Source organism: Saccostrea cucullata, unplaced genomic scaffold, assembly GCF_032062105.1.
Source record: "Saccostrea cucullata isolate Sc308-1 unplaced genomic scaffold, CSIRO_AGI_Scuc_v1 ctg5503, whole genome shotgun sequence".
NCBI classification, from domain to species: Eukaryota; Metazoa; Mollusca; class Bivalvia; order Ostreida; family Ostreidae; genus Saccostrea; species Saccostrea cuccullata.
In genome coordinates this window covers 33,376-49,266 of record NW_026936730.1, presented here as the reverse complement: position 1 = coordinate 49,266, position 15,891 = coordinate 33,376, and the positions used below count along the sequence as shown (strand labels likewise).

The 15,891-nt window shown below is 31.8% G+C and overlaps 1 pseudogene; it reads left to right on the top strand.

Annotated features, from left to right (window-relative positions):
* Positions 1-10,131: 10,131 nt before the first annotated feature.
* LOC134246391 (uncharacterized) lies at positions 10,132-15,376 on the top strand (annotated as a pseudogene).
* Positions 15,377-15,891: the final 515 nt, after the last annotated feature.

Below are 15,891 nucleotides of genomic sequence, written 5' to 3'. Positions count from 1 at the left end.
ACCTTAAAACAAAACTAAGTGAAAAATGAAATTATATATCAGTAAGTTATTTAATAAAATAAAAGAGGCAGATATGTAAAAGATGACTCTGACAAAGCAATTATTGAAAACATCTTATCATGAATTCTTACACTAAGAGTTGAATTTCTTTGTCTCAAAGCGGGGACTGTCCTAGCCTTGGACACCTCATTTCTAAAACCATAAAACAGTAAATAATTCTGCCCCATTAAATATTAAACCTTGAATTTGGTAAAAATTAGTGTACAGAAAATTAGATATGCACATGCATTTCATCAAAGACTAGAATTTTACTTTAAAAGTAATTGCATTTTATTTCTCACATGGCAGCTAGATATGTATACTCCTCTCTCCAATCAGTAAATACACCCCCATCCCCAATAATACTAAACAATAGATGAACAAATTATTAAATGCAATATCTCACGGGAATCAGACTGAATGAAACATCTTAAGGAAACTTTAATTTTATTTTTGTAAGTTTTCTTTTCAACCAAAGTGTTACTTAACGATTCATCAGTACTTGGGCAGGCTGGAACCCCCCCCCCCAAAAGGGAAGAAAAAACAGTTTTGTATTCAGGTCGTCCGCCTTGTACCGTCGTAGGGGAGAAAGGGAGCTCTGAACTTGTCATACTAATTTTTAGTAGGTGTAAAAGATATGTTTGAAGACCAGTTTTTTTTTCTGAACTAGGGTGTTTTATGCCTTAATTACTATTGCCAATTTACACTAAAAGATAGATTAATATTGATAAATTGCGGCTTTATCCCCTAAACAATATTGTACGTTTACGTTCTTTATTCCTGCTAGTCCTGGAATTTTTTGTGGGTTCGTGGCTGCAACCCCTATCCCCAATATTTCTTTCTAAGACCTTCATAGCTCTAAAAATGCCTGCGAAAAAGAGGATTTCTTTTCTTGAAGAATTTACCCAAAAGCTACATGTAATCAGCATGAGTTCGAGGGCCGTTCAAAAATTACGCGGACTTGTTGTACAGAAAAAATATTCGACGACATAATCGGCTAAAATGTCACACATAATATAACAGAATCTTTACTTATACGGTCTTCAAAATTTCATATCAAAATGTTGGAAATTGGTATTAATTTTGAGTGATTTTTCAGGACATATCATTAAGTCACGGAGAAGCAAAATCTTTGACGTCACGGGCATTATGAAAAATATGTGACTGAGCTTTCATTTTCTCAGCACTTTCCCAAGAGTACCTGTACAGTTTGGGTTACCTTATCTTCTCAACATCCTTATACCATTTCTTGTCAAGCTTAAAATGTATTAACCAAGTAAAGAATATTCTTTTTTTTTGTTTTAAAAAAACACCAAAAGCTGTAGGTATTTATAAAATATAGTGTGATATTGGTGACTCTCAATCACATTCTTTACAAGTCGGATTAAGTTTTCGTCCATAATCTTCTTCCCGTCCTCCCGTATAGCCATTTTACAGAGGTCTAACGGTCTAAAATTTCAAATTGCTGTTTGTGGACGAATGTCACGAATACTCTAGTTAAACTTCATGTTTTATTATGTATATTTTGGATCTATGTTGGCGATATTTCGAGCATTTCACATAATTTATCAAAAGTGTGGTGCGCTGTCAATTTAGGAGACGTCATTTTCACAGTCGTTTTCACGGGAATCGCATCAGAGAAAAATCACTATATTTCTGCTAGTACTTAAAATATCACGTCAGAAATCTAAATGCATAATATTAGAACAATTGAAAGATACACTTGAGAAAATTGTCGGAAAATATTTAAAATTATGGAAAATTAATGAGTTAAATTTTGGATTCCACATGCTTTTGCTTAAATTTTTTTGTCGTGCTCCATACCTCTTCATCAGCGATATCAACATACCGATAATTTTAGTAGAATTTTTTTTAAATACGGAAATTTTACCCAAAATTTATTGGAATCTTTAATATACATACATTTCTGTGAAATTCCATAACTCTATGACGTCTTTAAGAGTAAATAATAGCACAGTCCGCCTAATTTTTGAACGGCCCTCGTATTAATTTAAAAAGAAATTAAAGTACCGCGTCTTTATTTATTTCATAAAACGTTTTATGTCGTTTCTGGTATTTAGTGAAAACTTTACTTTCACTTCTCACCTGCTGTAGACCAAATCTTCTTGATGGTAGTTCGAATAGGCTGATATAACATTGTATACAGACCGTAGTTTAAGGAAAAGTCATGGTTTTAATTAAGGATGAAGATGTAGAATTTTACGTGTTATAATATTATACATGTACGAGCGTATTTCGTGTTGTCCATTTTACTGAGCAATGCCAAACAATAACAGTATGTCAATAGCTATTATATGACTTTGAATATACACCCAGTATTTGTGCACAACTTCAAAATAAATGGTTTTTTGAAAAGTTAGGTAGCTCTCATTTAGTATTTTTTTAATGTATTCTTTTCTTTTACTGATACATGATACATACGTTTTATACGCATGACTTAAAGAAAAGTCCGAATATATTTGTTTACCTCTAGTTAGGGATCAACTAATTACAGTAAACTGCCCCCCCCCCCCCCCCCCCCAAAAAAAAAAAAAATTAAAAAGTGGACCTATACACATACTAAAGTGTAGTGAACAACTAAAAAATCCTAGTATGATACTTTTTGTGAAAAATGAGTAATAATATATAACAAAATATATAACCATATACTAGTAATTTACAAGGGGCAAAAGGGTTAAAACTGAGGAAATTCGGAATTTTTGTGGAAATCTTCTTTTTAAGGTATGAACACACTTCTGCCCCACAAAATTTTTTTCATAAATAGAAACCTCTTGATGTTAGTCTTAAACTGAACCCTAAATAAATTTGGGGCAGGCCTGTGCTCTATGAAAAATTTGACTATTTAGCCCCCAAAATGGGATAAAATCAAGAGAAATCCTAATTTTCTATGATTTGGGGGCTATAAATCTCAGGTATACAAGTATTGAACTCCAAGATTTTTTCCACTTTGATAAACTACAATACCTAGACTATCTTTTAAGCAAAAAATATTTGTCCAAAACTTCAGTTTAATTTTGACCATTTTGCAGGGCATATTTTGACCCTTCGTGGGCCAAGCTCTTTGTATGGAAACCATACCTTCTTCTTTACTGTTTACACAATCACTACCTTAAAAGTAGTTTTACAAAGCATTCGGTAGATTTACTAGATAATATTAGTAAATCTAAGAATTTATGAATAACTTTCACTAGGTATTTAAGTATCTTTACGACCACTACTCCACTTTTCACTATCTTACATGTAGCTAGTAAACAGAGTGATTACTAATCATGAAAAATGCTTTACTAGGCATACTAGTTAAATCAACTAGGTATTTCTTTCAGTGTACATATTTGTAATACTTCACATTTTCCGTTTTTTCTCTGACGGAAAAGCCCGAGTCATCATCTGATTGTTCTAAACAAAGACAACTTTTTTACGTCTAATTAAGCACAACCAAAGATAGGCTCTAATATCTGATTGGTCAATATAGCCAATCTTACAAATCCCAGAAACAAGAATTTATGCTAAAAATAACGAATAAATCCATTATTCATATGAAAAAATTCTGATATGTATGGCTTTTGACCTAACAGTTCTTGACAAAGATGTCCCAAAGCACCAAGCCACTTCACATCTTCACATTCGGAACTCTCTGGATTTCTTTATACAACATACACTTTGAGTTATTTTCTATATTCCTTTTAACAGGTCTGGACGATTTCCAAATATGGAAGTCAAGAACGATAACTGAAAGTTGCTATAAATATCTCGGTAAAGAAAAGATAATAATGCATTATACAATTTAATCATTTACGGAGGTATAAATCACACCACCAAGTTCTTATCAAGTTTAATTATAACATTTACCAGATTATATAATATGTTGGTAAAAATAATTTTGCATAGTCGTCCGATTTTCATCGATGATGCTTAAATTCCATCTGTATACATGTAGATCCACTCACACAAGTGTTTATCGTATTGACTACATATAGTTTTAAATCATCACGGGTTCCATGAGCGTCGAATACTAAGCTATGCAGACTTTATAAATGGGCATAAGGAAAGGCATAAAACGTGAAGAGAATAATTATACATGAATGCGTTTTATCCCAGTATCTTACCTCCAGCTCGCACATCAGAAACTGAATGGACTATTTTGTAATAAACACTCAAAAATTAATTAAGATTGTTATCTATTTGATAATATTTTTATGTCAGGCTCTAAAAACTGAAATTTTACAATATTTAAATCCATTTTTTAACGTAAGTTAAACTTTTGTGATTGCTACCTTCTAGTGACAGATATTTTTATCCCACTTAAAACGTATTCTAAGCTTTCAAGTCGTGTTTGTTCATGGTAGAATTGTCATAAATATTATATTATATTATATTATTCCTAAATGTGCATAGTGTTTACAAAAAGTTTGTTCTAAAAAAATCTTTTGAGCAAAAAGTTAAAAACCACGTGTTTTATTTGTGACGCGCCAAGCAAAAACCTCCCTTATCTCTATTATGACGTAACGTCAAAAGACGCGTCTAAAGTCAACAAGGTAAATGCGACGTAAAAACGTCTCCCTGAGAGAAACTCTCCCTAGTAGAACAAGGGGATGTTGCTTTATTTATATGCTAAGACAGATTCTTGGGTGAAATTTAATGTATTTTATTTATTTCTCCGTCGAGTGTCTGTGTGATATTTCCTTTTAACAATTGTATTTCAAAGATTTCCAGTGGTGACTGAAAAACTCCCGTAAGGCCGTTTTTAAAAGGAAGTTTGTTTGCCCTCTCCCTTTTCGAGTTAAAAAATTGCATCGGTAGGTAGGTCGATTTTGTTTTTTGTCGGAAATTTTCAGTGTAAAAAGATTAAAGGCATTTCTGAATTAAGAAAAAGTTGTTGATAGGATGAGAAAATTCCGGAATGAATAATTTGGAAGTTATAACAAGATTTTTGTCGGTTCATTTTAAAGGGTCAAACAAACAAGTTTTTAAAGATAGTTTTTTTTTTTAATATATAATGTCCAGCTGTTTCATCGTGATGCACATGCAAGAAAAATTTAACTGGAGCATTAAACTAAGATTTTTTTTTTTTTAAATAGCGATGCAATAAAAATTGACCTGAATTACTTCTCTTTTATTTATGGAAGGAATTTAGGCCTAATAGCCAATTTGTACGGTATAAACTGAGTTGGGACAGTTAACGCTGCCGTTTATATAAATAAAACATGAACTGTTATTGATAAATAGTTACGTTTATTTAAAAAAAAAAAATTTCTGTATAGATATGACATACAGTATTTGATATGGACACTTCCTTCGGAATTAGTTTTAGCTGTTGATTTAAAATGAATATTTTGAAAGACCTTTGAGCTATTAAATTTATTTTATCGTTGAAAATCTTCTCATGTTGTACAAAAAATGTAGAAAAAAAAAAATCGCCCCCCGCTTTCTCCTGTGTCGCGTGTCTGCTCTATTTCTTTCGATTCTTCGTGCAAATACGGAAGCTCGCATACATTGAAAGTTATAGTCCCACTATCTAAAATATTTTATGATTGAGAATTAAACAGATTGAACATATGTTTAATCTGCTCGATGAGGTTATACATGATACACCGAATGTAAAAATGGCAAACATGATACATCGCTAAAATGTTATAATTAATACAAATTGTTAAAAATTCATACAAATTGTTTGAACACATTTAAAACATTCCAACCCAAAATTATTTTGTGCATGGTTTATCTACATGTACTAAAGAAGATTCTGGAGTTCTGGATTCTAAAAACATCATAATTTCGGTCATTTATAAAATCGCTGAATGAGGCTGTTGAATGTACATCTAGTAACGTCTCCGGTGTTCATTCAGCCCTTTTAACTTAAACATCAATTAATGCTGTATAAAAGTATATATTAAACGTTTTTGAGGTTAAAGACTTTTTTTAATGATTTTATTTTTACCTTTAGTATTAAGGATTATTTAACCTGTAATGATTATTTCCCCAACAAAGACTTCACTACCAACATTTCATGATTTGACATCTACCTTGGAAAATAATAGTCTTGTTTCCTTCTGTTGAACAGCAATTAAATAAATATGTATATGTGTTTCATATTATGAAAATTTGATACCAATTACACGTGATTTATTGAATGTATACATGTAACAAACTTTAACAATGTCAATTAATTTTTCCTGCAAAAATTGCATTAAACATGCGTACTTGTACATGTATGGGCAGTTTGATGCAAAATTAGTACAGTACAAATCTGCACAAAATATGTTAAATGGAAGTTGGAGGATATAAATATCGGAATATATTTTACTTAAGTCAATGATCAAAACGCTCTATATTCTAAGATAAAGGATTTATCGAACATAAATACATGTTGGTCGGCTTGAATATTGCGTGCTTGATCAAATAAGCCATTCATACATCTTTTCGTGTATCCAAAAAAATGTATAAATTACAACAATTAATTATATATATATTTTTTAAAAAATAACAAAAGTTACAGCTTAAGATTGTACATGTGTATCTTGTTCTTGTTTAATTAATTCAGGTAATCAATTAAACGTGAATGTCCATAGCTAAGACACGCCCGCCCCCTCCCGTTTACGATGATCGAAGAATATTAAGAATCTAGCATTTAAATATACCTTATATTTTATGTCTATATCTATGAAGTTGTGGAGTGTACGTGTCACTTGTGGGATTCACATATATTTTGGTACTGTGGTTTGTTTTTCGGTTTATATACCCTACAATGATCGGTTCAAAATTAATTCATGATAAACTTCATACATATAAATTGCAGAGTGTTTTTAGTTAACAAGATTTTTAAATGTGGGGATGGGTGTTACATTCTGATTCACTGAAAAGTATGCAGACGCATTTAGTTACAAAAATACTAGTAATTCTAAATATACTTATTTTCAATAATTTAAACATAAATATAAAATAGGAAACAGAAGGTCAGGAAAAATTAATCAAATGTTAAAAAATTACAAAGAAATAATGATTGAACACTTTAAAATTTGATGCACCTTATCTTTATTGATTTGATTTAAACATGCATTTATTGAATTATACAAACGGAATGGAGTTTTTTAAACAAGTTTGACAACTTTCAAGTCCTTCTTGTGAATTTAAAGACTGATTTTATAACGACATCCGAAGAAGAAAAGGATAAAAAAAGAGACAGATACAATTTATTCTTGGGTGCAGAATATCTTTTCAATACGCCAAAAAGTCTTCAGTATTAAAACATTCGAAACCAAAACATGTAAATGGCTAACTTGTGGTAAAAGATATATTATTACAGGAGGCGGTCGGTTATTTGATATGAAAGTTTTAAGTCGCCGTGCATTTCTGCGGAGTAAAAGAATTGAAATTAAAACATTTATGAACATGCATATAATAGAATATTTAAAAAAAAGGGTGTCTAAATGTTTAACAAAAACGCACAATAATCGTAAAATCAAAAGTTTGTAAATAATGGGGTAATGTTTCAACCAATCCTGATTGACAAACTCTGACACGACAGAAGTGCGGAGAAAATAAGCACATGTGGGTGGACATAGTCTAAAGCAAAGACCGCGCTATATATAAGCAATTTTATTTTTCCTTTAGATAGAAATAAAACCTGTCGCACTCTTTAAAATTTCAGGTATTTAAAACATGGACTATGACAACACTTTCTATCTATTCCTTGTATTGTATAAACTTTTAATGCCCGGGGAGGGGGGGGGGGGTGGCTAAGGGCTGTCTTGAACTTTTTTAAACTAAATACTTTGATAGTGTAACAGAGACAATTCAGTGCCTCTGCTTAATTTGGATTGAATCCGAGGCCTCTGTGCTTTACCGAATAAGCTTAAGGGTTAACACACTAGCCCAAGCTTGTAAGAAACCGTACATGTATCGCTTGTATTACCACAGTAGGATCTTTTTTATCCAAATGTTGCTTATTTTCTTTCACTATTGCAGTGATGTAGATTGCATTTTACTACATTAAAAAGCCATAAATTGGAAGATCTCCAGGAGGAAGAGAAGATTTTTGATTTTGTCTTGAGTTTTGCTTTTTTTTCTCTAGACGATCAATTCGGTCCACCCCCCACCCACCCCCCTCCCCACCCCCCACACCACGTCTTTCGTTTCTCAAAGATATACTTTAGAATGTTTATTTTCTATTATTAAGATGACAAATCTTAATTGTTGATACTTTTAAGGGAATCAAATCAAAAGTTTAATAATATAAATATCATCAAATTATTATATAGCTTTACGTCATTTTACAATTTTACGTTATGAAAATTCACTCAGTTACGCAAGCGTACACTGTACGTCAGAGTAAATATTCCGTTTTTGTCATGCGATCTTTTATACATTTATATACAGAAATATATGTCATGTTATACATCAAATGAAAGAGAAAGAAAAACTCTATAAGTATCCATAAAAAACTGAAAATGTCAAAATTCTTCGTTAAGGGAGGTTTTTGCTTGGCCCGTCACATTTATTTACTCATGAGTTTGTCTAAATGCTGTTATCTGATTGGTCAGAATGACTAGCGCCTTGCTTATTCTGTGCATGAATAGCAATTTACAGTTATCGCTCTTGACTTCCTTATTTGGAAATCGTCCAGACCTGTTTAACTCCCCTGTATTTTCTTTGCTACATTGCCAAGAAATTCTATTATTAAACAAGCTCATACAATGCCTCAATCGGCATCTTCACCATATTAGATAGAGTCTCCCCCCTCTCCAGTAAAGGTCATGAATGTTCCGTTGCGCCGAAACTCCAATAGGTCCAAAAACAACCCCCTACCCCACCCCCTTCACGTTTCTTTACCTGTGTGTCTATAAAATAAACTTCACAAAAAATTATTATAATAACTTTATCACACTCCAGCCTCGATAAAAATTAAAGAATTCAGCAAAATAAATCCCTTGATCACGGATCCTCCTTTCTGTGTTTTCAAATTGCTACGGCGCTAGCTCACCTATCTTTTTAAAAGATAAACTTGTAAACACATACAACACACTTGGGGGAGGGATAACTATTGCGAATTCAATTGAAAGTTCTACTTGACGTCTAATTTAAGCGTCAAAATGACGAGCAATAGGGTCCTGTTGTATTAATTATCAAAGAAAAATGGATAACTGACTTGATTGTGAATTCTTTAAGTACAATACATTCCTTTACTTCTATCAATAATTATATTACTGTAGGCGTACTTTTTTTTCCACGGGGTCATAATTCCTCGGAATCTTAATTTCTGTTGAATGTGCATGTAAAAAATTACGCGGATTTCCTAGACTCTCACTATATGCCTTACATTTATCACAGGATTTATTTTAAGTACGCTTGGACAAATTTCCTCGGAAAATTTTTGACGGCGTGCATAGCGTAAATTAATCCCATGCGGAAAGTAGTACTTCTACAGTATTTTAAAATCAAGCCCATCAAACTAAATAAAAAGTAAGTCACGAAAGAGTATACCTTAAATTCATTATTTTAATATTATATGTATATCGTATTAAATATCAAAGCGCAACATTTCTTTTATCTATACAATGAGCAACATAGCATTAAGATTCATTTTTTTTAGTTGGTCAGGTGATCAAATCCTGTGAAGCCCGAAGGGCTTCTCACTAGATTTAATTACGTACCAACGTAAAGTTCATTTCCTAGTGAACTTATTAACATTGTTGTTTATTACTTATATCTACATTTGAGACAAACAGATTTCGAGTAAAACTGCATTCATTTCACAAATGGGCCGCCGTATTGTGATATTATACTTTCATGTAAATTAGTTAAATCTGATTGGTTGAGAATCATTTGCTAAAATACACTATTCCCCGCTGAATAATGAAGCCACGCCCTCAACGTAGCAACAGTCACCATTGCTTGACGACGGGTACTATTCCAAAAAAATAGCGACTGCGCGTAATGTATGCGCGTACGGTTTACCATACTTTTCGACAGGTATCATTTAAGCGTTTGAATCAAGCGTTATTATAAAGCGTCTTCTAAAAACTTAGATTGGTAAACCAAACGAAAACAGGCAACGAAAATCAGTTTATCAAAATGTTCGCAAGTGTAGATGAAAATCATATTAAAAATTCAATTGATGAAAAGGATTCAAAGATACCCAGAGAACCAAAAAAAGATCAGTGAATTTATTCCTATCATTCCTGACCGAGAAAAAAAAAACCAACCCTGAGTTTGAGAGTTTTTCGAAGGAACAACTGAATGAAAATTTGAGACTATTTTTCGTGTCGATCAGATCAAAATCCGGGGACAGTTTGAAGGTAACTTCTGTTCAAAGTATTAAATATGGACTTTCCAAATACTTGAAAGAAACATGCAAGATTGATATAAATGATCCTGAATTTAACGACTGCAAAAAAAGTATTCAAGGCAAAAGTTACGGACATGAAAAAAAGGGCTATGGCTCCGTCATCCACAAACCACCAATTTCTCAAGAGGACATAAAAAAAACTTTACAATTCTGACAGTGCGGTATTTAACAAATACAAATACAAATACTTTATTGGCTCAAACACAATTACAATAATTGGCAAAGGCCCACTGAACATCATTAAATGTTTACATATTTTTCAAAAATTGTCAAGTTATTGACTTCTAAGTTCAAAACAGTCTCTGATAAATTTAACAGTAACTTTCAAGACTTTTTGTATATTACTGTTTACATATAATTGTAACATATATTTCTCATTGCTAAAATTATTATTTTTCTTTGTTATGTTATAAATATTACTAAAGAATGTGTTTCTTAGCTTAGAATAAGAATTACATTGAAAAAGAAAATGTATTTCATCCTCAATCACACAAATATTAAAAACATTACAATATCTTTAATTTCTTGATGTGGAAATATATCTACCACTTTCTATTGCAAGTTTATGTGCGCTTAGTCTAATTCTACTAAGAGAGGATCTCTCAGATCTTTTTTTGAGTAAATCAACATAAGGACTTCTTTTTCCTGAGTATACTTTCTTGAAGAAATCAAGTTTTTCTGAACCAAAGATTTTTGACGTTTGTTCCTGAGTGCACTGATCAATGATTCTTTGTTTAATGTTTGGTAAAAGGTGTTGGATGGGACCTGTATATTTTGTAATGTTTGAGAATCCAAGATTATCTAGAATAGAAAATAATTTCTTAGTCCAAGAATTAGTTACTTGTGGATTGGTAAAGTTTAAAGGCCAAAGAATCAGAAGTTTTCAGGTGATTCCAATATTTGATACTAGAGAGGGAAATTTTGGACCAAAGTGGTAGTCTTTTAAGTTCCGCTAAACAACTAGCATTGGATGTTTTGCAGTGCACTCCAAGGATCTCTTTAATAAATTTTAAGTGAAAATTTTCAATATTTGAATATCTTTGGAAGAGAGATCCACTCCCCATATTTCACTACAATAGAGAAGAACTGGAAGTACAATAGCATCAAAGAGTTTTTCTAAAAGTTTACATGGGTTATGAAATCCAATAATTCTTTTCATTTTAAAGCATGCTTTTCTAGCCTTTTCAATAAGCACAGCTGTTGCTAAATTAAACTTCCTATTACATTTTATCATAATACCTAAATAACAGTATCTTGGTACAATTTGTATTGCATTACCATTAAAACTAAATTCATTCCCTTGCGGCTTGCCATTTGAGTTAAATATCATAACTTTAGATTTATCTACATTAACTTGAAGTTTCCAATTTGAGCAATAGTTACTGAGAATATCAAGACTGGTTTGTAAACCGCATTTGCTTTCTGAGAATATTACAATATCATCAGCATATAACAGACAATTTACATGAATATTGTTAACTTGCACAGGATCACATTTTCCATTTTTTAAGTCATGGACAATACCATCAATAAAAACATTAAAAAGTGTGGGGCTTAAGACATCCCCTTGTTTGACATCACATTCAGAATTGAATACATCACTTAATCCATCAGAAAATTTGATTCTACTCATTGTATTACTATACATGGAAAATAAAATATTGAACATTTTTTGGGAAATATTACATTCAAGAAGTTTATAGAATAAACCTAATCTCCATACAGTGTTAAATGCCTTTCTAAGATCAATAAAAGCAGCGTAGAGCTTTTTGTTTTTGTAGTGATCAATTATTGTTTTTATTGAGAACAAATGGTCTGATGTTAACGTTCTACAGTTTTCCTTGAAATCAATTTGATTTTCACTTATCAGTGATGTAGAGTTTACAAATTCAAGTAGCCTAGTATGGATTATTCTGTTGAAAAGTTTTCCTAGATTTGAAGTAATTGATGTACCTCGGTAGTTGTTAGGATCAAGCCTATTACCCGACTTATACAGTAATACTAAATAGCTCTCATTCCAACTTTTGGGGAATACACCAGAATTAAGTATAAAGTTAAATAATTTTTCAAGAGGTTTCAGCATTACAGATCCCCCACTTTTTAAAATTTCATTTGATATCATATCCATGGAAGAACTCTTTCCATTTATCAGGGATTTAAGGGCACTTCTTATTTCAGTGATAGTAATATCTGGGTCAAGGAAATGGTTATATACTTTTATGAAAATTATTGTTACTGTTGTCAGCTTTGTTGAGTTTTTTTAAAAAACTGATAAAATTCCTCAGGGTGAACATCATGAGATGAAATTTGACCAGTATTGATTTTATCTAATATATTGAGTAATTTCCAGAATGACTTTGGATTTTTATTAATATTGTTGTTAATGTCATTACATATTGTGTTTCTGTAATTTTGCTCTTCAAATTTACATAATCTTCTGTATTTTGCCTTGTATGTATAGAACATTTTCCTACATTCTCCATTAAAAGGGTTCTTGTTTACAAGTTTTTCATAATTTTTTACTGTAATTCGCAGATCAGAACATGACTGTGAGAACCACGGTTTTTTCTTATTTTTACGAGTTTTATGCCTAGGTCCTCTCTTAATAAATTTAGTCGATATTTTTGCACACTCAACAAGTATTGAGCTGAGGGCTTTTGAAATAGAATCACTATCAGAAAATTCATCTTTCAAAAATTCTGAAAATTTAATTTGGAATAGATTGCTGTGAATGTTCTTAGTGTAAGATTCTATTGCATCATTATTCCACAAAAACTTTCCAGGAACTGGTTTTAAATTATTTGAGTTATTTGAGCTTGGTTCTGAACAGAAGCTGTCGAATATTGCACAAGTAATTGGACAATGGTTTGATAAGGAAGTAAAATCTAGTACTTCAAAATAACCAATTGAATTTAAAAAGTCTTTTGATACAAGACAATAATCAACTAGACTGCAACCGTTATAGGTTATATAGGTGGGTCGACCTGTTATGTCACCCGTTGTTCTACCGTTTAAGATTCGTAAACCCGATTCTTTACAAAGGTTCAGAAGATTTTTGCCACTATTGTTAATGTGCTTGTGGTCAAGATTATTTCTTGACAAAAGTTTATCTGGTTGATAAAGAACATCATCTGAATTAATACATTCAGAATAAAAAAAACAAAATCAGGTTGGGTATTGGTGTAGGCATTGAAGTCACCTTGAACTATTACGTCACCATTTCTACTATATTTTACTATATCACTTAGTAAAACTGAATATATTTGTTCAATGTCATTCACATTGCCATTAGAATATTTGAGAGATATATAAACTACTGCAAGATAAATATCTCTTTGTAATCTAAAGAAACTTTGATCAAGTTTGATCCATAAAATATCTGGATGACTATTGTCAATTGGTATAATACCACTTATAATTGTAGGTTTTGCATATATATGTATTCCACCGGAATATCGTCTTGCCTTTTTATGTTTTTTTCTAGAGCTTGAGTGAATTAAAATGTGATTTATGAAATGCACTGCCTTGATTTGTTTCACCTAACCAGGTTTCCACTAGGCTAGCTATGTGAAATTGTGACAACTGCTCTTGAAATAGGGAGTCTTGGATTTTTTCATTTGAAAGGCCCTCTATGATCCACATACCCAACTTCAAAAAAATCTGAATTATATGCAACATGTTTGGAATATTTTTTCATGATGAAATAATAGAGATAAAGGATACTGGATTACACATTTTGAAATTATAGTACAAGAGCTATAAACATATATTTATACAAAAAAGAAAAAGATGATTTTATCAATGACATAGAAGCATGTCTTCTGATATTACGAATTTTAAAAACTATTCATAAAGTAACCACATTATGCTTAATAAGTAATACATCAGTAAAGTATACAATTATGTGGTCTATGAATTACACTAAACACAAAATTGGATAAATGGTACATATTGACTACATTAATAACTGTAGATTGAAGCAAATTCTAGTGCACATAGATCAGTTTGATGTCAAAATTGAATACTAATATAAATACACCATGTGGTTTGCAAATGAAAGTGTGGTTCGATGTTATGTTCTTCATGTGTCGCAGGGGAAGGGAAAATTTACGATGGATGACAAAAGACACATTTAGAGTTAGTACAGATTCCTGTGGGCGACAATTTGTATTCCAAGCTGTTGATGAGGCTGATAAAAATCACAGGTAAACACTTATGAATCAATATTTATATATATTTATGCATACATGTATAATATAATCATATTTTGCATTTAAAATTTTCACTAATAAAAATAAACTTATATTTTCTTAAAATATTGCAGTGTTGATGGAATCCCTGATGACACTATTGGTGAAGGGAGAATCTTTCAAGAAATATGTAGACAAACTGCACCCTAAGCTTGATGCTCTATGGCAGCGTCCTTTGGATTCTTATCTTGAGTCAAACAAAGTGTGGTACTGTCGTGCAGCTATAGGAAAAAACACCCTGGGATCTATGATGTCTGAAATTTCAAAGCTTGGAAAGCTTTCCAACATGTACACAAACCATTCCATTAGAGCTACAGCAATAACAGCTCTTGACGATGCTGGAATAGAAGCACGGTACATTATGAGAGCATCAGGCCATAAAAGTGAAGCTTCTATTAGAAGTTACGCTTGTCGACTCAGTGATCCAAAGAAACGGGAAATGTCAGACTGTTTAAGTGGAATTCTAGGATCACGAGATGATCAGAAAGAGAATGAAAACATGGGTCTAGAGGACATAACTATGGAGGAACTTCATGCTATATTTAATGACAGTACATTTTCTGAAGTTTCCACAAACGAAGAGAAATCAGTGGAAACTCCACAGCCACTAAATTTCTTAAACTTAAATTCAGTATCAACCAATGTCAGTTCAGTGGGAATTAATGTATACCCAACTCTCAGTAACTGTGTGGTTCACTTCAACTTTGTGCCCCAGAAGTAAATAGTGAACCTCTTGGAACTGATCCTTTAATGTTATGTTCCATGATACATACACGTTCAAACTATGATATCTATTTGTTTGGAGATATCCATTTGTTCGTTATTGTTATTTGTTATATGACGTTTATTTAATTAAACACATGATGTTATGCGATATTTATTTCGTTCAACACAATTTTCTTTGATATAAACTGAATTCAGTTGACTTATGATTAAAGAAAGAAATTTAAAATAAGTTGTTTTACTTTGATACATATTTATTGTGACACATTTTATTACATTCAGTATAATATAATAAATATTGCATGCTAGCTAGGGTAACATTGGAAATTGTCACCCCTCAAAAACCATTGTTGACCTCGGCTGCGCCTCGGTCAACAATGGTTTTCTTGGGGTGACAATTTCCAATGTTACCCTAGCTAGCATGCAATATTTATATAATATGCAATGACCTAGAAGTAGCTAATCTCGCTCCATTATTTGAATGTTTACAATCATATTTAACTGCTCAGTTCA